At 45.7% G+C, this 23092-nt stretch overlaps 1 protein-coding gene across 1 annotated transcript in view; it reads left to right on the top strand.

Moving 5' to 3' along the window:
• NELL2 (neural EGFL like 2) overlaps window positions 1-23092 on the top strand; it is a 587110-nt gene that overhangs the window by 129016 nt on the left and 435002 nt on the right. The window lies entirely within an intron of this gene.

Genomic DNA, 23092 nt, shown 5'->3' with positions numbered 1-23092 from the left:
TAGATTCTCTGCTGGCAGGCTCTTTGCAGGCAGGAAGGGTCTTGGCTCTCTGCAGACAGGCTAGGCTCTCTCTTGGCAGGCTCTTTGCAGGCAGGCAGGCTTTTGGCTCTCTGCTGGCAGGCTAGGCTCTCTGCTGGCAGGCTCTTTGCAAGCAGGCAGGCTCTTGGCTCTCTGCTGGCAGGCTAGGCTCTCTTTTGGCTCTCTGATGGCAGGCAGGCTCTTGTCTCTCTGGCTGGCAGGCTCTTGGCAGGCAGGCTCTTGGCTCTCTGGCTGGCAGGCTTTTTGCAGGCAGGCTCTTGGCTTTCTGGCTGGCAGGCTCTCTATGGATAGAAATGAGTGAGGGCCACACTGGCATTGCTTATATATGTGTCCTGGGAGCAGGCCAATATGTTCTGAGCATGCTCAGATTAAAAAGCCAGATCAGGTCACCAGATCCAGCTTTTACCGGATCCAGCTTTTTCCGGATCCGGCACATTCCGGTGTCCATAGACATGCATTGTAGCAAAAAGCTGGAAAGGCCGAATCCGGCCTTTCCGGCTTTTTCGCCGTAGATAAAAAAAACGTTACTGTAGATGTTTTTCCAGATGCCTAAATCGAAATTTTCACCGGATCCGGAAAAAACAGGAAGGAACGGTGGGCCATGCGGCACAATCCAGCGCTAATACAAGTTAATGGAGAAAAAACGGTTCCAGTTTTTAATTTCGTCGGTTCCAGTTTTTCTAAAAATAGCCGTAATGGGCCGGAATGAAAAAAACCTGATGTGTGAAAGTAGTCTAAATCACCGCTCTCACTTTCCTGAGCCATATGCCTTTTGAAAGTCCCTGTTGTCTCTTTATGTGAAAATAGTGATAACGGTATATACTCAGAACAAACAATGACAGCCCATTAAAGGGGTTTGTAACGGGGTCTACTGTGCTGTAGTACCTCTTACAGTACCCCCCGTGTTTCAGGAGGTCCACTCTGCTTTTTCTGGATTCGGAATGAAGGACGCTGGCTAGAATTTCTTGATTTCATGGGAGCATATAAAAGCTAACTGCTACTCCAGGTATTTCCAGTCTAAAAGAACACACTTTATTTACAACACACAGAATATATAACACAGATACACAGGGCAGGCCAATAGAAAAAACAGGCCAGACATACATTACAATAGCCGCAGGGGGATTGAGCATGCTGGTATTTACTGTGGGAATTACAAAGGTGGGGGAGGTCAGAAAGAGAATATCTTGTCCAGGGGCGCAGCCTGTGGACTGATGCATTTCACATGGAAACTATTATACAGAATATATATAGCATAACATATTCTTGGTGCTGGGGGTTCTGTAACATGGCTCCCCTTTTCAGCGACGTGATCAGCATACACAGTTTGATCCTTAACGGATCGGTTTGGGGATGACCGAAGTTTATGGGGTTGGTACAAGTTCCGTTTGTCGAATTAGTCCATCGGCATTACCATTTTGTTTGCCGGGTCTGTAGTGGATGGTGAAGTCCAGAGGTTGTAGGGCTAAACTCCACCGCAGTAATCTGGCGTTGTCTCCGGAGACCTGATTAAGCCAGACTAGGGGATTATGGTCCGTTAGGAGGGAAAACTGTCATCCATACAAATATGGTTGTAACTTTTTGAGTGCCCATACTATTGCCAGGCACTCCTTCTTGATGGCCGCATAGCTTACTCCACGGGGCAGTAGTTTCCGACTCAGGTAAGCTACCGGGTGTTCTTGGCCGTCCGGCCCGACTTGGCTTAGTACTGCCCCCAATCCAAACATAGAAGCGTCTGTGTGAACAAGGAAACGTTTAGTTGGATCGGGTGCGGCCAATACAGGGGTATTGGTGAGGGCGTCCTTTAGCTGGCGGAAGGCTTCCTCACACTCTGGGGTCCAGGTTACCTGGCGGGGTTGGTTCTTACGGGTCAGATCAGTGAGGGGCTTGGCCACGCTGCTGTAATTGGGAACGAATTTCCTGTAATACCCCGCTGTCCCTAGAAACGCCATGACCTGGGTTTTAGTGCGTGGGGTGGGCCATTTGGCTATGGCCTCAATCTTGGCTGGTTCTGGTCTCTGTTTCCCACTTCCCACCTAAATACTGAACCTCTGCTTTGCCCACGTGACACTTGTTTGGGTTCAGGGTGATTCCGGCCTTGTGGATCCTGTCTAATACTGTCTCTAGGTGATTTAGATGCTCTTCCCATGTCACGCTGTAGATGGCAATGTCATCCAGGTAGGCACACGCATAGTCCTGGAGACCATCTAGAAGCCGGTCAGCCAGCCTCTGGAAGGTCGCCGGGGCAGTCTTCATCCCGAATGGCATAACTCGAAACTGGAATAAGCCAAACGGGATGACAAATGCCGACTTGGGAATAGCATCAGGACTAAGGGGAATCTGCCAGTAGCCTTTGCATAGATCGATGGTGGTCAAATACTTTGCCCCCGCCAGCCGGTCTAACAACTCATCCACACGCGGCATGGGATATGCATCCATCACTGTTTTCTCATTGAGCTTACGATAGTCTACACAAAACCGTGTAGTCCCATCCTTCTTGGGCACTAACACTACGGGGGATGCCCAGGGACTATCTGACTCTTCAATGACCCCTAAACGCAACATCTCTTGTATCTCTTGTCGCATCCCTTCTTGTACACACTCAGGGACGCGGAAGGGGGGTTGTCGCAGGGGGGTCTGATCCTGGGTCTCAACCTTGTGTTGTGCCAGGTTTCCCCGAAAACATCCTCTGTCGCTGCCTCAACAACTCCTCCGCCTGCTGTCTCTCCCGGGGACCTAAGTCTTCACCCCAGTGTACCTGGTCCCATGTTTTAGACTGAGTCCTCTCCCCTAAGACATCAGGCAAGGGAAGTCCGGCTAAATCCTCTGCTTCAGGTGCACAGATGGCCACTACCTCTTCAGGGCGCTCCCGATAGGGCTTCAGCATATTCACGTGGAACATGCGGATAACCCTGGGGTCGTCACAATCGGCGACATTATAGGTGCTGTCGGCTATTTTCCCCACTACCTGGTAGGGCCCCTGCCAAGCAGCTTGGAACTTGTTCTGCCTAGTGGGCTCTAACACCAGGACCTTCTGCCCTATTTCCAAGGTACGCTCTCTAGCCCTCCGATCGTACCATACGCGCTGGTGCCGCTGGGCCACCTGCATGTTCCCACGTACAGCCTGGGTCAGCTCCTGTAGGCGGTCCCGGAATTCCAGCACATAGGGTACAATAGGAACCCCTTCTATGATGCCCTCCCCTTCCCAGTGTTCTAGCACTAAGTCTAGGGGTCCCCTTACCCATCTCCCATATACCAGTTTGAATGGGGAGAACCCCGTGGATTCTTGGGCCTCCTCTCGATAGGCAAACAGGAGGTGAGGCAAGAATTTCTCCCAGTCCCTGTAGGTCTTGGAAAAAGTCCCAATGAGTTGTTTTAACGTCCCGTTAAAGCGTTCACACAACCCATTGGTTTGCAGGTGGTACGGGGCGCTTCTAATGGACTTTACGCCGCACAGCTTCCACAGTTGGTTGGTCACCTCTGCTGTAAACTGGGTACCCTGGTCTGAAATGATCTCCCGGGGAAATCCAACCCGTGAGAAAACCTGGAGCAGGGCAGCCGTCACCGTCTCTGCCAGTATGTTAGGTAACGCAACCGCCTCTGGATACCGTGTGGTATAATCTACCACTGTCAATATATACCTTTTCCCTGACAGACTGGGTTTGGCTAACGGCCCTATCAGATCGACCGCTACTCGGCTAAATGGTTCCTCCACAATGGGGAGGGGGTGTAATTTGGCCTTGCATCGATCTCCCCTCTTGCCAATGCGCTGGCAACTGTCACAGGTCTGGCAGTATTGACGAACATCATAGGTTACCCCCGGCCAAAAGAAGTTTTGTGTCAGATGATGCCTGGTGCGACTGACGCCGAAGTGCCCGGCCAAGGGTATGTCATGAGAGATTCGCAGTAACTCCTGCCTATACTTCTTGGGAACTACCAGCTGTCGTTTTATAGTGGGGCTCGTCCCTGTGTGGTGCTGCTCTGTGATCCGGTAGAGGAGTCCCTGCTTCCATATAAACTGTTCCCCTTCCAGTACCCCTCTCCCCTCTGTGCCTTCCTCCGATATCCCTCCAATGAAGGATCCTCAAGTAACTCCCTCTTAAATTCATCTGGGGTGGCCCAAGAAATGTGTCCGGCTATGGGAATACGTGTAGGGCTGGGATGTCTTACCTGGGCCTCCTCTGAGTGTGATTCCGCCTCCGCAGCTCGAGCTTGTTTCCGGGTGGTCACAGGATATGTCTCAGCCAGAGGGGCAACCGAGATGGCAGACAACATGGGCCCCAAGTCATTTCCCAGCCAAACGTCTGCAGGCAAATCCTCCATCAAGCTGACCTCAACAAGGCCATCCCCAACTCCCCAGTTCAGGTGAATCCTGGCAGTGGGCAGTCGATGTATGGCTCCCCCTGCTACTCGGACTGCCACTGTCCGGTCCGTCTTCTTTGGTCCTGGACGAGATGAGGCTTCACAAGGGTCAAAGTTGCTCCGGAATCTCTAAGTCCCTGCATGCGTTTCCCATTAACCCATACGACCTGTCGATTATCTGCCCGGGCTGCCTGCACATGGTCTACTTCATGCAGCACTTCCTCCATGTCTTCCACCCCTTGGTTAGTTGTAGCCCCCAATGCTGGGTCACCTTCGCCTTGGTAGCAGTGTACAGCGGCCCGGCGGAAGGTAGCTGTTTCCGCCTTTGGCCACTGGGTATGCTGATTCCGGTTGGGACATTGTCTTTGCAGGTGGCCCAGCTGATGGCAGGTGTGACATCGCGCCCCAGGGGAACTGTGGTAGGCCGGGTTTCTAGCTGGTCCCCCTACAATCTTCGGTGGTTTGGGGCCCTCGAGGTCCATTGGCGGACACCTAGTGACCATCTTTGATCCGGACAACTGAGGCCTCCTGGCATCATGATGTTCATCGGCCAGACGAGCGGCTTCCTCAAGAGTCATTGGCCGCCTGTCCTAAAGCCATTCCTGTGTCTCGGGGTTTAGTCCATTAAAGAATCGTTCTAACAAGAAGAGCTGGAGGACGTCCTCCTTAGTGGATGCTTGGCTCCCTTGTACCCACTGTAGCAGTGACCGCCGTAATTTACAGGCCCATTCAGCGTGGGTATCGGTTACTCGTTTTATAAGTCCGCGGAACTTTTGGCGGTATGCCTCTGGTGTCAGCGCATACCTGGTCAAGATCACTTCTTTGATCCGCTCATAGTCCATACAGTCCTCATCAGGTACCGTGCGATAGGCGTCCGCTGCCCGGCCTGTCAGCTTGCTGGCCAGAATTTGAACCCGTTCCTCCGGCTTCACTTGATAAAGGGCACACTGCCGCTCAAAGTCCTGCAGAAAGCCATCAATGTCTTCCTCTGCCTCCCCCAACTGTCGGAAGGCATTATACTGGATCATTTTGTGGCTTACTGTTGAAGGTACCTGGGCGGCGGCCAGAGCTCCCCTTGCTCGCTGACCCTCCTCTCTCCGCTCTGCCATCTCCATCTTGGCCAGCTCCACTTTGGTCCGCTCTGCCATCTCCATCTTGGTTAGCTCTATCCTGGTCCGCTCGGCCATCTCTTCCTTCAGATCAGTACGCACATCAGCCATCACCTCTCGTATGATCTCTACTGCAGGGTTTGGGCCATAGAACGCCAGTCTGTTCTTTACCTCCCTCTGGAATTCAGTCTCCTCCACATTCACATTGGGGAGCGCTGCACTGTCGTGTTCCATGATGGCTGCTATCAAATCCGCTTTTGTTTTGTTGCTGGTGATTAACCCTTGGGCTTCCACCAGATCTTTTAGTGTAGTCCTCTTTAACTTCTGGTGGTTGTCTTCCATTCATTCCTTTCCTCCTGTAGAAGGGGTATCACATCCCGCTGTCTGCCACCAGTGTAACGGGGTTTACTGTGCTGTAGTACCTCTTACAGTATCCCCCGTGTTTCAGGAGGTCCACTCTGCTTTTGCTGGGTTCGGAGTGAAGGACGCTGGCTAGAATTTCTTGATTACAAGGGAGCATATAAAAGCTGACTGCTACTCCAGGTATTTCCAGTCTAAAAGAACACACTTTATTTACAACACACAGAATATATAACACAGATACACAGGGCAGGCCAATAGAAAAAACAGGCCAGACATACATTACAATAGCCGCAGGAGGCCGGAGCCTGCTGGTATTTACTGTGGGAATTACAAAGGTGGGGGAGGTCAGAAAGAGAATATATTGTCCAGGGGCGCAGCCTGTGGACTGATGCATTTCACATGGAAACTATTATACAGAATATATATATAGCATAACATATTCTTGGTGCTGGGGGTTCTGTAACAGGGTTTATCAAGCCTTATGGTACAAGCCTGCAGTCACTCCATGTAACTGCAGATTTGTGAATCCTCACAGCGTGGACACCGCCATGCACTTCTGGCGGTGGCACCGGGGATCTTTACAGCATATAATGTGCTCACACATAGTGACTGCAGTCTTGTCTTGTGCCATAAGGCCTGGCAACCCTTTTAATGTGTAGTAGCAGAATTAAGCTACTTACCAGCACTGTCACTCAAGGAGGAGCAGCCACTCCACAAGCCAATAGAAAGTAAGGAGAATGTAAGACGAAGGCAGGGTTGTGATCTGTTGAAGAGATAATTTAAGAATACCCCTTTATTTCTGATTCCTAGAAATAAACTGATTCCAAAATAACTAAAAACAAATAAACATTTTCAACAGAAGGTACACATTAAATGACTCTTGTTCCCGGTGCCTTAAATTCATACTTCATCTTACACATTTGTGTTTTTAAATGTTTTTGCTATTTATTAAGGTATATCAATTAATGCCTATTATTTTATTATTTTTTTACTGTAATTCAATTCAAGGCAATACATTCAGCACAGTTTGTCCTTTTCCTTCTGAATAATAATCTCAGTACTTCATGTGTCTTGTGTTTACCGTATACAGAAGATTAGTGCATGCAGTCAGAATGCTATGTTGCTATTATTGCTTCGTATACTTATATTTATCCTGCTAAACATAATTGCATGTTATATTACTTGACTAAATTGAATTTGTTTAGTGCTACTGCCTACTGGAGTTCTAGCTGCAGTTGGTCTTCAGGCTTGTGAGTTGTGTTTACATTGCCGATATGCTAATCTAAACTGTACAGAGGAAATAGCATCATTCATGGTAAAAAATTAACACAAACCTATTAACATTTATATATTTTAGAAACATGATTTATGAAACATGCATATGTTTTTATTATATCCTGGGGAAAGATAAAGGCATAGATTCAGCAATACAAGCGATTATCCCACCGGTCTTGATGAGGGGCATGGTGGTGTCTGATTCATCTAAGGGTCTCTTCATAAATTTAAAGGATCTGACAAGTGGCATGCACCTCTGTGTGCCACACCAGAAATCTCACCCCAGTAAGGGATTGGGGAAAATTTCCTGGCATACAGAATGCCACAGTTCATCAATTTGATCAGCTGTGGCGTCATATTCCCTGTGCCCCAGCTCTGCCCATTTTGGTGGAGCTGGAAAAATATCAACATTTCAAAATGTCAAAAAATTGCAACTTTTTGCAACTTTTCAAAGCTGTTACACCACTTTGGCAAAAAAAGCTTTGAGGAATTGGAGTCAAAAGCTATTTTTGACAAATTCAATTTGAGGAAAAAAAAATACCAAGAATTGCAGGTACTCCAATTTCCTTGAAAAGACATTGATAACATGGTGGTGTCTCCAAGCACTGTATCCAACACCTTTCAAGTAGTTTCACACATCACACATTCTAAGTAATGTCAAAGTGACCTTCATATATGTAACCTAACCATGGGTAAAAGGATGGTAACTTTTCATCACTTTCTGTAGAGTATATTGAGAATTCTTTAGCTTTGTCTGACTATTTCTATTACTAAGCTGTGATATGTGACAACCTCTCATTAAACACATTCACCCCAAAATGGCTGCTGTGCTGCATCCCCTGTCTCTGCTTTTATGCAGGTTGATATTCTGGGAAGTGATATTCATTGTGCTATACTATGTGATAGTTGTGCTATGCTATGTGATGTGATAGCTGCAAGGCCGCATTGGGAAGCCCACACAGTTGAACTCAAGATCATGTGTGCCTTTTCTGAATGATGAGCAAATCGAATCGCTAATTGTTAAAATTTGTCAGGTCTACTGAGTGTCCTAAAATTCTACTTGAAAGCAATTTGCATTTAAACAATTCACACATGTCTATCCACTGCTCTTTTCCTATTTCATGTAGTTGTGAATATAACAATTACATTTTCACTGACATGACTTGGTGTTTGATATTGGCAAATTTTTTCATTCCTATTATGTGGACATGGTCTCACTGATGTGATGCAAGTATTGTACATAGTATTCTGAACCAATTAAATGTTTTGACTCTTCAGACACTATGCACCCACACATAGAGAAAGAGGGACAGATACTGCAGCTGCACTTCCCCTTCCCCCAAGTATTGTCAGTTTGCTCTTGTGGGCTGGAAATGTTTCTGAGCAGAAGATAAGGCCAATAGCTTAGGTAAGATCACTTTGTTAGAATCAACCTGCCATCACATCCCAAGCATAGCACAAATTGGCAAGGATACAAAGAAGGCCAATGAGAGACAAAAGTAGTTTTTATAGTTTCAATAAGGAGAAGTTTTGTGAGATTTTCCTATTGTCGGGCAACCCCTTTAAAAACAATGCCATAAAAGACACACGTAAATTATGTATTAAATGTAAAACATTGCTGAACACATCCTATCCAAGTTTTATGCATCTGATTTATATAAAAAGGATGTAGGTTTAACAAACTATGATGCCTCAGTCACTTACACATTCATGTTAATTTTCTATATAGTGAACAGTACAGCTTTATTTGCTCGAGAAATGGCACTATAGATGTAGCAATGTTGATAAGTAAGGTCTAAAGTTGGCCACACACATTAAATAGCAGTCAGACGAACACTGTCAGATGTCATCTCCCCAATAAACCAAAGGACTGGATGTTGAAATTCCAATGCTCAGATCCTTTGGGAGGCTATTAACCCCTTTACCCCCAAGGCTGGTTTGCACGTCAATGACCAGGCCAATTTTTACAATTCTGACCACTGTCCCTTTATGAGGTTATAACTCTGGAACGCTTCAACGGATCCTGGTGATTCTGACATTGTTTTTTCGTGACTATTGTACTTCATGATAGTTGTAAAATTTCTTTGATATTACCTGCATTTAGGCTACGTTCACACTAGCGCTATGCTAGTTTGCGTCGGGCGACGCAGCGGCGACACATGCGTCATGCGCCCCTATATTTAACATGGGGGACGCATGCGTTTTTGTTTGTTGCGTTGTGCGACGCATGCGTCTTTTCTGCCGCATGCGTCGGACCAAGAAAACGCAACAAGTTGCATTTTTCTTGCGTCCAAATTTCGGCAAAAAACTACGCATGCGTCGCAAAACGCAGCGTTTTTACGTGCGTTTTGGTGCGTTTTTGCGTGCATTGTGCGTTGCGTCGCCGACGCAGCGGCGCACAACGCTAATGTGAACGTAGCCTTATTTGTGAAAAAAAATGGAAATTTGGTGAAAATTGGGAAAATTTTGCAATTTTCCAACTTTCAATTTTTATACAATTAAATCACAGAGATATGTCACACAAAATACTTAATAAGTAACATATCCCACGTGTCTACTTTACATCAGCACAATCTTGGAACCAAAATTTTTTTTTGTTAGGGAGTTATAAGGGTTAAAAGTTGACCAGCAATTTCTCATTTTTACAACACCATTTTTTTTAGGGACCACATCTTATTTGAAGTCATTTTGAGGGGTCTATATGATAGAAAATAACCAAGTGTGACACCATTCTAAAAACTGCACTCCTCAAGGTGCTCAAAACCACATTCAAGAAGTTTATTAACCCTTCAGGTGTTTCACAGGAATTTTTAGAATGTTTAAATAAAAATGAACATTTAACTTTTTTTCACCAAAAATTTATTTCAGCTCCAATTTGTTTTATTTTACCAAGGGTAACAGGAGAAAATTGACCCCAAAAGTTGTTGTACAATTTCTCCTGAGTACGCCGATACCCCATATGTGGGGGTAAACCACTGTTTGGGTGCATGACAGAGCTCGGAAGCGAAGGAGGGCAATTTGACTTTTCAATGCAAAATTGACAGGAATTGAGATGGGACGTCATGTTGCGTTTGGAGAGCCCCTGATGTGCCTAAACAGTGGAAACCCTCACAAGTGACACCATTTTGGAAAGTAGACCCCCTAAGGAACTTATCTAGAGGTGTGGTGAGCACTTTGACCCACCAAGTGCTTCACAGAAGTTTATAATGCAGAACCGTAAAAATAAAAAATCATATTTTTTCACAAAAAGCATCTTTTTGCCCCCAATTTTTTATTTTCCCAAGGGTAAGAGAAGAAATTGGACCCCAAAAGTTGGTGTACAATTTGTCCTCAGTATGCTGATACCCCATATGTGGCGGTAAACCACTGTTTGGGCGCATGGGAGAGCTCGGAAGGGAAGGAGCGACGTTTGACTTTTCAATGCAAAATTGACAGGAATTGAGTCAGGACGCCATGTTGCGTTTGAAGAGCCACTGATGTGCCTAAACATTGAAACCCCCCACAAGTGACACCATTTTGGAAAGTGGACCCCCTAAGGAACTTATATAGAGGTGTGGGGAGCACTTTAACCCACCAAGTGCTTCACAGAAGTTTATAATGCAGAGCCGTAAAAATAAAACAAAAATTTTTTCCCACAAAAATTATTTTTTAGCCCCCAGTTTTGTATTTTCCCGAGGGTAACAGGAGAAATTGGACCCCAAAAGTTGTCCAATTTGTCCTGAGTATGCTGATATCCCATATGTGGGGGGGGTAACCACCGTTTGGGTGCATGGGAGGGCTCGGAAGGGAAGGAACGCCATTTGGAATGCAGACTTAGATGGAATGGTCTGCAGGCGTCAGATTGCGTTTGCAGAGCCCATAATGTACCTAAACTGTAGCAACCCCCCACAAGTGACACCATTTTGGAAAGTAGACCCCCTAAGGAACTTATCTGGATGTGTGGTGAGTAGGGTTGAGCGAAACAGATCGGCACTTTTCAAAAGTCGCCGACTTTTAGCAAAGTCGGGTTTCGTGAAACCCGACCCGATCCCACTCTGGGATCGGTTCGGCGGTCGGCGATCTCTACTTAAAAGTCGGGTTTCGTTATATATATATATATATATATATATATATATGTCATTCAGACACACATATATATATATATATATATATATATATTAACTTCAGCGCGATATAGCAGAAAAGCCGGTAATTCAATTACCGGCTTTTCATTTCTCCTGCCAAAACCCGACATGATTTGAGACATGGTTTACATACAGTAAGCCATGTCATATCCCCCTTTTTTTGCATATTCCACACTACTAATGTTATTAGTGTGTATGTGCAAAATTTCAGCGCTCTAGCTCTTAAATTTAAGGGTTAAATCGCGGAAAAAATTGGCGTGGCGTGGCTCCCACGCAATTTTCTCCGCCAGAGTAGTAAAGCCAGTGACTGAGGGCAGATATTAATAGCCTAGAGAGGGTCCATGGTTATTGGCCCCTCCCTGGCTAAAACCACCTGCCCCCAGCCACCCCAGAAAAGGCACATCTGTAAGATGCGCCTATTCTGGCACTTGGCCACTCTCTTCCCATTCCCGTGTAGCGGTGGGATATGGGCTAATGAAGGGTTAATGCCACCTTGCTATTGTAAGGTGACATTAAGCCAGATTAATAATGGAGAGGCGTCAATTATGACACCTATCCATTATTAATCCAATTGTATGAAAGAGTTAAAAAGAACAAACACACAATATTAAAAAGTATTTTAATGAAATAAACACACCGTTTGTTATAATATTTTATTGTACGCTCAATCCACTCGCTGAAGACCCTCGCTCTGTAACAAATAAAAAATAATAAACCAACAATATACATACCTTCCATAGATCTGTAACGTCCCACGTTGTAAATCCGTCTGAAGGGGTTAAAATATTTTACAGCCAGGAGCTCTGCTAATGCAGCACTGCTCGTGGCTGTAAACCCCAGCGAATGAAGGTAATGTAGGTCAATGACCTGTAGTTACCTTCATTTACGGTGATGCGCCCCCTGCTGGATGTCCCTGGAGCGTCGGAAAAGTTCCCAGGCTCAAGGTCATATGAGGACATCCAGCAGGGGGCGCATCACCGCGAATGAAGGTAACTATAGGTCATTGACCTACATTACCTTCATTCGCTGGGGTTTACAGCCACAAGCACAGCTGCATTAGCAGACCTTGTGGCTGTAAAATATTTTAACCCCTTGAGATGGATTTACAACGTGGGATGTTACAGACCTACGGAAGGTATGGATATTGTTGGTTTATTTTTTTTACGGTGTTCACCGAAGGGGTTAACTAGTGATATAGTTTTATAGGTGGGGTCGTTACAGGTGCGGCGATACTAAATTTGTGTACTTTTATTGTTTTTTTTATTTAGATAAAGAAATATATTTATGGGAATAATATTTTTTTTTTCATTATTTAGGAATTTTTTTTAAATTTTTTTTTACACATTTGGAAATTTTTTTTTTTACTTTTTTACTTTGTCCCAGGGGGGGACATCACAGATCGGTGATCTGACAGTTTGCACAGCACTCTGTCAGATCACCGATCTGACTTACAGTGCTGCAGGCTTACCAAGCGCCTGCTCTGAGCAGGCACTTGGTAAGCCACCTCCCTCCCTGCAGGACACGGATGCCGCGGCCATCTTGGATCCGGGCCTGGAGCTGGGAAGGAGGTAAGGAGACCCTCGCAGCAACGCGATCACATCGCGTTGCTGCGGGGGGCTCAGGGAAGCCCGCAGGGAGCCCCCTCCCTGCGCGATGCTTCCCTATACCGCCGGCACACCGTGATCATGTTTGATCGCGGTGTGCCTGGGGTTAATGTGCCGGGAGCGGTCCGTGACCGCTCCTGGCACATTGTGCTGGACGTCAGCTGCGACGTAGGATAATTTCTCCTACTCCTGCACTGATTAGAAGCATTTCACCTTCATATTAAACGGTGTAAATTTATTTTTATCAGTCCATGTAACAAGCAGAAAGAGTGGCACTCACCACCCAAAAAAAAAAATTCACTTTATTTCCGCAATTTATAAAACATACAGGTCAGGAGAGTTGTTGGTGGAACAGAGAGCTAAGACTACGATCGTTTCCCGCTCGTGCGTGAAACGATCGTCATCCTAGCTCTCTGTTCCACCAACAACTCTCCTAACTTGGATGTTTTAAAAATTGCTGAAATAAAGGTGCTTCTAAGCCGGCCGGACCATACAAGTACCTGTGATCCGATACCCTGGACTGTGGCTGCCGTACACCACTAAAGAGACTGCAGTCTTGTGTCCTCTGTTTCTAACTACACCATCTTTATGTGTCTGTGACAGGCTGCTTGCGGTTTTGGAGATGGCACCTATACAGATACATATGTTGCACCAATGGTATGTCAGCCCCTGGCATACTAACAGAAATGAAATCATTTTGCCAACAACAAACTTTATTGGTTATCATTATTTCAAGAGGCTGCTTAATATTAAACATTTTTGTGATATCTGGTATGCTTTGATCGAAAACTCAGCTCTGTTTATACAAAATAGAATAAATGCATATTCTTTTCTGGTATCTCCTTGAAGGTGTTTAGTGAGATTTCCTATTTAAAAGACTTTCATGTTCAAAATATCTTCAGAATAACTTGAAGTCATTAATTGCAGTAGCCCACAGCATCAATGTACATCATGTTTTCCAATTACTGGATGTTTTTCATGTCTGTTTCTGTGGGAAGATAGCTAGCTTACGTGCCGGATGTTAGGAGGAGGCAGAACGTTTCGGCAGTTTATATTGTAAGGATACAGACACAGGAAATAAGTTACATATAGGTTGTTGTTTTCATGATGGAAAAATTCATCATTTTTATGTTCCAAATCTCAGTGCTTGCCAATTCATTAGATATACTGCATACGTTAGTTAATTATGGGTGCTTCACATAGATACTAGGTAACAGATTGTGCAAGTCAACACTAACTTTTTCAGTTTTTTAATCATTAAAAATATAGTTTCTACACATTTTTAAACATTGGTGATGAGGACAATGGCCCTAAAAATGCAGAACAGTTTATGGCTTCTTACCAGGGGCTGTCAGACCATATGTGCAAACAGTGCATTTGCCCAGATGACAAAGAGACCCACGCCAGCACTGTATTATTTTATTTTACCACTAGAGTGGTGAGAGTAATCTAGTGATAATAGATCGGAACCAGAACGTTGCTGGAAACAGCTGAAGACAGAGGTTGGTAAGTATATTACTAGGCTGAAGTTAAAAAAAAATGCTGAAAGTGTGATTTAAAGAGAATCTGTCTCCAGTTTTCTGCTACCTTTTCTGAGAGCAGCATAATGTAGAGGCAGAGACCCTGATTTCAGTTATTTATCAATTGCTGGCCTCCATATTTTGTTTCTTTTTAAATAAATCCCTTTTTATCTGCTGCAGATCTAGCAGTTCTCTAAATGCTGAGCTCTGTATAATCCGCCCCTCACCACTGATTGGCAGATTTCTGCCTTTGCAGTGTACAAAGAAATCTGTCAATCAATTGTGCCCAGTACATTGTGGTTTCCAACTCATGCTTCTGGAGACCTGCACCCGCTGTCATCACTGCAGAAATGCCAAACATGTAAATGCAAAATTTGGTTTAGGCACACTGGAGCTCAGAAGAAAGGGGGCATTTGGATTTTGGAGTGCAGAATTAGCTGAATTTCTTCTAGGGGGAGAGGAGCCATTTTGCTTTTCCAGAGCCTTTGTACTACGAGCTCCTGGCGCTGAGTGTCGGGTGTCAGCTGACACCCGGCAGTGATCACGGGTGCACAGCCCTTGTATGTGCAAAATCTCCTCAACATACCATGCATCTAAGGTCAGTAATTACCTACCTACCTGGATGTATGGATATGTCCAACGTCGTGAAGGGGTTAAAAGATGCTGGGGACTGAGCCGCATGGGGGTCGACTCGGCCAGACGCCCAGTGCAATAGAGTTCTTAACAGGTGCACGGATGCAATCGCTCAGTGTGAGTAGACAGTGATATTTAAATGGACAGCTATTTACTCGATTGACACAGTTAAAGGGGTGCCTGTAGCACAATATCAGGAGATCATACAAATGGTGATAATGAAGCAAGTCATGTTACAATGAGAATATAGCCATTCGAATGAACAAGATATTAAAGGGAACCTGTCACCCCCAAAATGAAGGTGAGCTAGGCCCACCGGCATCAGGGGCTTATCTACAGCATTCTGCAATGCTGTAGATAAGCCCCCGATGTATCCTGAAAGATGAGAAATAGAGTTTAGATTATACTCACCCAGGGGCGGTCCCGGTTCTGTTCTGGTCCGATGTGCATCGCGGTCCGGGGCCTCCCATCTTCTTACAATGACATCCTCTTCTTGTCTTCATGCTGCGGCTCCAGCGCAGGCGTACTTTGTCTGCCCTGTTGAGGGCAGAGCAAAGTACTGCAGGGCGCAGGTGCTGGGCCTCTCTGACCTTTCCCGGTGCCTGCGCACTGCAGTACTTTGCTCTGCCCTGAACAGGGCAGACAAAGTACACCTGCACCGGAGCCGCAGCAAGAAGACAAGAAGAGGATGTCATCGTAAGAAGATGGGAGGCACCGGACTGCGACACCCATCAGACCAGAACCGCAGCGGGACCGCCCCTGGGTGAGTATAGTCTAACCTCATTTTCTCATCTTTCAGGATACATCATGGACTTATTTACATCATTACATTATGCTGTAGATAAGCCCCTGATGCTGGTGGGCTTAGCTCACCTTCGATTTTGGGGGTGACAGGTTCCCTTTAACACAATGCTACTCATACACTATTGCTCTATTATTACAGTTAGTTGTTATCATGAGTGATGCCTTAGTCCTTATACCCTAAGATAAATGACGTCACCTTCATTATCGAGCCTGTCACCATTGTCACACTCTAGGCAACACCAGATGTCAGACCCCAATATGAGTCAACAATGCCACCCGTTAGGCCACAAGTGCCAGGTTGTTGCCACCCACCCCGCCGGCAGCCTTTGTTCCCTGAAGCAGTCCCCACCGTACGTCTACACTGGAAGTGACTCACTCGAATGTCCTTCTGCTGCAGCCTGGTCGTCTCTCTCTTGGTCGTAACCCTACTCACTCGGCTTGAATTTTTCTAGCTCCCGCCTCTTGCCCCTGGTTCTGTTCACCCAGCTCTGATCTCTCGATTCCTTCACTTGGATCTGGTCTCTTGATTCGTTCACTCAGATATGGTCTCTCGGTTCCTTTTGCTAAGGCCTGGTGACTCAGAATGGCGGCTATATGCCAACTCTGCTGCTATAGGTCCAGACATCGACTCTTCACCTTGTATTTCCCCTCGGGTCTTTTATAATTATTAACTGAGGCACAACTGGCACTGGACCTTGTGTCTCCTCCAATCTCTCCCCCTCAGGAACCATTTTGTTTTGAAGTTCCTGCCTATGCAGCTCATGCTGTTTTCTCTTGTACTTTGATAATTAACCAGTTGATGGCCTTCAGACACCCCATTAGGCCTCCCACTGTGGGAATCTCTCATCTGTTCACCTCTTTACAGACTGACAAGTCTCTCCCTGCATGCATGTGCAGGACAGATCTATCAGTTAAGACCAGTGGCCATGTAGAAGTCCTGGTTCCTGGCAGAAAACAAACTGTGTCTTTCTCTGAAACACTTCAGCTTTTCAGAGTTAAATATATGTGGCTTGAAATGTGCAGCCAGTGTTTTATACATGCTGACCATGTATTCAGTAGCATGCATCAGCTGTCAGGTTCCTTTTAACTTTTAAAACAAGCATATGAAAAATATTCTTTTTTCCTAATGTTTTTTTTCTGATTGTAGATTATTCTGTTATGTACGCATGGCTACAGATGTGGTCATACTGTGTGAGCTTCTGCTAACAACTATTAAAGATGAGCTTTACTGCAGCCACATGGGCCATAGACATTAATAGACTGGAGTTTACTCATTTACCTCTCTATTAAAGTTTCCTTGGCATGCTCTATGCAAAAAGGTCACTGTGCAGTGAGGAGGAGGAAATGAGCTGAGACTATCACCTGTTTTGAGTAGCATGATAATGTGTTATTATCTATATATTTTATCTCTGATAACATGACTCTACAAAACCGGAAATATCAGCCAAATATTACACTTAGTTTCAAGAGTTAGAATTGCAAGAATTTGGAATTTTTGTTAACATAGATTGTAGTATAGATTTTTTTTACACATTTTTAGAGAGTTTTTCACACAAAAACATACCTTTTAAACTATAGATAATTTACTGATGATGACACATTGCTAAGGGTGCATCCACAGCCTGATAATGTGCTGGATGGCAAAAGAGCTTCGTAATATGCTTCTTGGTCAAGTTCAAGTACCTTTTATTTCCTTGCCCTAACTTGTGCAGTGACAGTGGATAGGCCTTAAGAGTTATTTGTCAAAAACAATTACCGTATATACTCGAGTATAAGCCGACCCGAGTATAAGCCGACCCCCCTAATTTTGCCACAAAAAACTGGGAAAACTTATTGACTCGAGTATAAGCCTAGGGTGGAAATGCAGCATTTACCGGTGAATTTCAAAAATAAAAATAGATCATTATTTCCCCATAGCTGTGCCATATAGTGCTCTACACCGTTCATTATTTCCCCATAGCTGTGCCCCATATAGTGCTCTGCACCGTTCATTGTGCCCCATAGCTGTGCCATATACGGTGCTCTGCACCGTTCATTGTGCCCCATTGCTGTGCCATATACGGTGCTCTGCACCGTTCATTGTGCCCCATTGCTGTGCCATATACAGTGCTCTGCACCGTTCATTGTGCCCCATTGCTGTGCCATATACGGTGCTCTGCACCGTTCATTGTGCCCCATTGCTGTGCCATATACGGTGCTCTGCACCGTTCATTGTGCCCCATTGCTGTGCCATATACGGTGCTCTGCACCGTTCATTGTGCCCCATTGCTGTGCCATATACAGTGCTCTGCACCGTTCATTGTGCCCCATATCTGTGCCCATATACAGTGCTCTGCTCCGTTCATTGTGCCCCATTGCTGTGCCATATACGGTGCTCTGCACCGTTCATTGTGCCCCATATCTGTGCCCATATACGGTGCTCTGCACCGTTCATTGTGCCCCATTGCTGTGCCATATATGGTGCTCTGCACCGTTCATTGTGCCCCATTGCTGTGCCATATACGGTGCTTTGCACCGTTCATTGTGCCCCATTGCTGTGCCATATACGGTGCTCTGCACCGTTCATTGTGCCCCATTGCTGTGCCATATACAGTGCTCTGCACCGTTCATTGTGCCCCATTGCTGTGCCATATACGGTGCTCTGCACCGTTCATTGTGCCCCATTGCTGTGCCATATACGGTGCTCTGCACCGTTCATTGTGCCCCATATCTGTGCCCATATACGGTGCTCTGCTCCGTTCATTGTGCCCCATTGCTGTGCCATATACGGTGCTCTGCACCGTTCATTGTGCCCCATATCTGTGCCCATATACGGTGCTCTGCACCGTTCATTGTGCCCCATAGAAATCTCTGCCGCCGCTGCTGCAATAAAAAAAAAACCACATACTCACCTCCCTTGATTGCAGCTCCCGGCGTCTCGTTCCGGCGCCTCCATCTTCCCGGCGTCTCTGCTCTGACTGATCAGGCAGAGGGCGCCGCGCACACTGTATGCGTCATCGCGCCCTCTGCCTGAGCAGTCAGAGCGCAGACGCCGGGAAGATGGAGGCGCCGGCCGGGAAGATGGAGCGGCGCCCGGCGGCTGGAACGAGGACAGGTGAATATGCTATACTTACCTAGTCCTGGCGATCCTCGCGCTGTCCCTCTGCCTGGTCTTCGGTGCCGCAGCTCTTCCTGTCAGCGGTCACCGACACCTCTGATTAGAGGAATGAATAGGCGGCTCCGCCCCTATGGGAGGTGGAGCCGCTTATTCATATCTCTAATGAGCGGTCCCACGTGACCGCTGAAGAGGGGAAGAAGCTGCAGCACAGAAGCCCGTGGGACGGCAGGGACAGCGCGAGGATCGCTGGGACTAGGTAAGTATACCTCAGCGCCCTCACCCCCTCACCCGCCGACCCTGCCACCCACATTGACTCGAGTATAAGCCGAGAGGGGCACTTTCAGCCCAAAAATTTGGGCTGAAAATCTCGGCTTATACTCGAGTATATACGGTACTATAATCGTCACAAATCATTAAAATTGTTTTAACAGTAATAAAAACTGTAGAGAAAAATTTTGAGATTTGGTTACATACAACATAAAAAAAATAATGTTAAAAAGTAAATCTTTACACACGGATGTAACATGATCAGTGGAGTGTGCTTAGAATAGAACTACTAAATGTACAAGATATTCAACAAAAATATCTTCTTAGCTCTGATATCTCCTAGGATACTGTCACTGAATTACTAGTAAATATGCTAATACCATATGGACACTTCTACACCCACGTCCACCACACTATTACAAAACATGTTTGGTCCTTGCTTATTTTTTCTTCAGTGACAGAGCACTGCCATCACAACAATCCAGAAGGGAAATTTTTATTTGCATTCAATTTAATTTGTTTTATTCCTTTTCATTGCAATGCTAGTTCATTCTTGGTTTCACTGTTGACGACACTACTGACGAAATGTTCATTACACATATCTTAACCGAAAACAAGACAATTTTTGTTCAAACTTAGTCTATCACAGTTCACCATAATTCTATTTTGACTCCTGTTCTCTGCAGATATATACATGTATATGCAGTATAATACACGTATATATTTATACAGGGTTGCCACCAATTTAGAGTCCCAAACAGGCAAAATTTTAGAACCCCCTTGAGACTCTGCCCATGGTCCACCCTGCTCCGCCTCCTCCTCAGTCCCACAGCCCATTCTTGGAAAAACTCCACTGCTGCACCACGTCCTCATCAATCACACATTAACAGTTCCAATCGAACATCATATCACATACTGTACATAGCCATCAGCTTTTATTTTGGCTGAAAGATTTTTTAAGCACAACCATGACAAGGTAGACTCTTTTGGCAGGGACTTGCTCTACTCTAACTTATTAAAGAGCCTCTGTCACCCCCTCCAGCCGTTATAAACTAAAAGAGCCACCTTGTGCAGCAGTAATGCTGCATTCTAACAAGGTGGCTCTTTTAGTTTTTGGTGCAGTTATTGCCAAAATAAAGCGTTTTATAATTTTGCCTAAATACCTTTCTTTAGACAGAGAGGCAGATCTTAACCCCCCTGCTGGAAACGCCACACTGCCTGTTGTGAATTCTGTGGCAGAGCTCCCTCCTGTGGTCACAAGTGGTACTGCGGCTTCTGAGTTTCCTTCCTCAGGTGATGTGGTGAAGTCGTTAGGTGCTGCTCTATTTAACTCCACCTAGTGCTTTGCTCCTGGCCTCCAGTCAATGTTCTAGTATTGGTCTTGTTTCCTCCTGGATCGTTCCTGTGGCCTGGCTGCTCAGTATAAGCTAAGTTCTGCTTTTGTTTATTCTGTTGCTATATTTTCTGTCCAGCTTGCTTTTTGGGTTTCTTGTTAGCTGGAAGCTCTGAGACGCAGAGGGAGCACCTCCGTACCGTTAGTCGGTGCGGAGGGTCGTTTTGCCCCTCTGCGTGGTTGTTTGTAGGTTTTTGTGTTGACCGCAAAGCTATCTTTCCTATCCTCGATCTATTCAGTAAGTCGGGCCTCACTTTGCTAAATCTATTTAATCTCTGTGTTTGTATTTTCATCTTACTCACAGTCATTATATGTGGGGGGCTGCCTTTTCCTTTGGGGAATTTCTCTGAGGCAAGGTAGGCTTATTTTTCTTCCTTCAGGGCTAGCTAGTTTCTCAGGCTGTGCCCGAGGCGCCTAGGTCTGGTCAGGAGCGCTCCACGGCTACCTTTAGTGTGGTATGATAGGATTAGGGATTGCGGTCAGCAGAGTTTCCACGTCTCAGAGCTCGTCCTATGTTTTGTGGGTTTTGTCAGGTCACTTGTGTGCTCTGAACTTCAAGGTCCATTGTGGTTCTGAATTACCTAATCATAACAGTACTGGAGGCCCAAAGTACTAATGCTTCTCAATAGAGGGAAAAAAGAAGTTCTGAGACCATTTTTTTTTCTTTGCACTGTGTTTTGCCTTTTTTTCCCCTAGACATTTGGGTAGTTCAAGACACAGGTGTAGTGATGGACATTAAAGGTCTGTCTTCATGTGTGGATCATCTCACTGCAAGAGTACAAAATATTCAGGACTTTGTGGTTCAGAATTCTATGTTAGAACCAAGAATTCCTATTCCTGATTTGTTTTCTGGAGATAGAGCAAAATTTCTGAGTTTTAAAAATAATTGTAAACTGTTTCTGGCTTTGAAACCTCGCTCCTCTGGTGACCCAGTTCAACAAGTTAAGATCATTATTTCTTTATTACGTGGCGACCCTCAAGACTGGGCATTTTCCCTTGCGCCAGGAGATCCTGCATTATGTAATATTGATGCGTTTTTCCTGGCGCTCGGATTGCTGTACGATGAGCCTAATTCGGTGGATCAGGCAGAGAAAAATTTGCTGGCTCTGTGTCAGGGTCAGGATGAGATAGAGATTTATTGTCAGAAGTTTAGAAAGTGGTCCGTGCTCACTCAATGGAATGAAGGAGCGCTGGCAGCTATCTTCAGAAAGGGTCTCTCCGACGAACCCTGGCTGTCACCGCTGCAAGCGTCTGCCTCCGTTCCTTAGAATGCAGTGAGTGAAGGACCTTCGATGACGTCACGGTCAGGTGAGCGGTCAGGTGACCGGTCACCTGATCGCGACATCATCGAAGGTCCTTCACTCACTGCATTCTTAGGGACGGAGGCAGAAGCTCGCAGCGGTGACAGCCAGGGTCCTTCGGAGGGGTGAGTATATCCATATTTTTTATTTTTATTCTTTATTTTTTACATGAATATGGATCCCAGGGCCTGAAGGAGAGTTTCCTCTCCTTCAGACCCTGGGAACCATCCAGGATACCTTCCGATATTTGTGTCCCATTGACTTGCATTGGTATCGGGTATCGGTATCGGCGCTATCCGATATGTTTTGGATATCGGCCGATACCATCCGATACCAATACCTTTGAATATCGGAAGGTATCGCTCAACACTATTGATAGGACTTGGTTTTGAAAGGCACATACCTGTCTATATAAAACCTCACAGTTCACAGTGCATGTCAGAACAAATGAGAATCATGAGGTCAAAGGAACTGGCCAAGGAGCTCAGAGACAGAATTATGGCAAGGCACAGATCTGGCCAAGGTTACAACAGAATTTCTGCAGTATTCAAGGTTCCTAAGAGCACAGTGGCCTCCATAATTCTTAAATTACAGAAGTTTGGGACCACCAGAAGTCTTCCTAGACCTGGCCATCCAGCCAAACTGAGCAATCATGGGAGAAGAGCCTTGGTGAGAGAGGTAAAGAAGAACCCCAAGATCACTGTGGCTGAGCTCCAGAGATGCAGTAGGGAGATGAGAGAAAGTTCACTGCAGCCCTCCACCAGTCGGGCCTTTATGGCAGAGTAGCCCGACGGAAGACCCACCTTAGTGCAAGGCATATGAAAGCCCGCATAGAGTTTGCTAAAAAAAACACATGAAGGACTCCCAGACTATGAGAAATAAGATTCTCTGGTTTGATGAGACGAAGATAGAACTTTTTGGTGATAATTCTAAGCGGTATGTGTGGAGAAAACCAGGCACTGCTCATCACCTGCCCAATACAATTCCAAGTATGAAACATGGTGATGGCAGCATCATGCTATTGAGGTGTTTTTCAGCTGCAGGGACTGGACGACTGGTTGTCATTGGAAGAAACATAAATGCGGCCAAGTACAGAGATATCCTGGATGAGTTCCTCTTCCAGAGTGCTCTGGACCTCAGACTTGGCAGAAGGTTCACCTTCCAACAAGACAATAACCTTAACAACACAGCTAAAATAACA

The sequence above is a fragment of the Ranitomeya imitator genome, chromosome 4 (assembly GCF_032444005.1).
Source record: "Ranitomeya imitator isolate aRanImi1 chromosome 4, aRanImi1.pri, whole genome shotgun sequence".
NCBI classification, from domain to species: Eukaryota; Metazoa; Chordata; class Amphibia; order Anura; family Dendrobatidae; genus Ranitomeya; species Ranitomeya imitator.
The sequence above is the reverse complement of the archived record's forward strand: the minus strand, read 5'-3'. Positions and strand labels throughout refer to the sequence as shown.